This window comes from Colobus angolensis, unplaced genomic scaffold (genome assembly GCF_000951035.1).
Source record: "Colobus angolensis palliatus isolate OR3802 unplaced genomic scaffold, Cang.pa_1.0 Scaffold5, whole genome shotgun sequence".
NCBI classification, from domain to species: Eukaryota; Metazoa; Chordata; class Mammalia; order Primates; family Cercopithecidae; genus Colobus; species Colobus angolensis.
In genome coordinates, this window is record NW_012118487.1 from 28015075 (window position 1) to 28016427 (window position 1353).

Below are 1353 nucleotides of genomic sequence, written 5' to 3' on the forward strand. Positions count from 1 at the left end.
CATATAGTCTTGCCTTCCAATCAAATAGGAGAAGGAAGACAAGCACATAATTAAGTTTCATAGAAGAAAGAAATAGATTAAATTTTCCAGATCAAAGAAGGGAGGATTTGTATTTTTCTCCATCATGACAGATGGAGAAGTGAGGGAGGCACCATGGGGAATTTAAAAATTCGATTTGTACAAGATTTTACTGGTAAGAATATGAACTTCCAAAAACCTGGAAAAGGACATTCTCAGCAAAGAACACAACACGAGCAAAGCAATGCTATGGTAGTAAACAAGACTGTGTGCTTACCAAAAATGGGTCATTTGTACTGGGAGAGAGAACTGCAGGGTGGTGGGAGGGAGGTAAGCTATGGAAGAAAAGTTTGGAGAGGTATACTGGGACTATCGTGGAGTGCCTGGCATGGCAAACTTCTTATTTGGACATATTTCATGACAAGCTAGAAAATGTTGAACTTTTTTTATATTTAAAAAATCAAGGTTCTCTTTCAAGTAGTGTTGCTAATTCTTGTGATTCAATGAACTAACAGTAAAATAATAACTACAATTTGAGAGCTACCATGTGCCAGCTACTGTGCTAACTATATTACATGATTTAATCCATTTAATCTTCACAAGGCTGAGACTATTATATGGCCTCATTTTTCACGCGAAGCTGCCTACTATGGCTTCCAGCGGGGTCCGGGTGAGCGCTGCTGGCTTGGCTAATGAAACTCCCGAAATACCGGACAACATGGGAGATTGGCTTCGGGGCGTCTACCGCTTTGCCACTGATAGGAATGACTTCCGGAAGAACTTGATACTAAATTTGGGACTCTTTGCTGCGGGAGTTGGGCTGGCCAGGAACTTGAGTGACATTGACCTTACGGCACCTCAGCTAGGGGTGTAGCCAAATAGACAAATGGACTCCTGTGCTGAACCCGAATCTTCCAAAAAACAGCCTACAATCTGTGACCACCACAAGATGTGCCCTGATGGCAGCTGAAGTTTGATTTAGATGGGCACTTTTCTTCCCTCTCCCTGCCTAGTTTCCTTTTGTTCCTTGAGTCCACGCAGAATTCCATTCTCTGGTCAGCAGACAGACTTAAGCCGAAGTATTGCCTCTGTTCTATAAAGTTCTGTACATAGTTCCCAAGCTTCTGCAGGGGGTGATCTTTGCTCTTGTCCTGAGAAATAACAGCGCTGTTTTAACAAACATTTGAACTAAATACCGCACACACAAAAAAAAAAAAAAAGAAAAAGAAAAAAGAAAATGTGGAGGCTACTTGGGCAGATAAATAGCATGCACGAGGTCAGGGGGTGGTTAAGTAGCTGAGCTGTAACTTGGCCTGTGGTCCATCAGATTCCCAG

The 1353-nt window shown here is 42.3% G+C and overlaps 1 pseudogene; it reads left to right on the plus strand.

Annotated features, from left to right (window-relative positions):
- The first annotated feature begins 667 nt into the window (after window positions 1-667).
- On the plus strand, window positions 668-892 carry LOC105524432 (annotated as a pseudogene).
- The last annotated feature ends 461 nt before the right edge of the window (window positions 893-1353 follow it).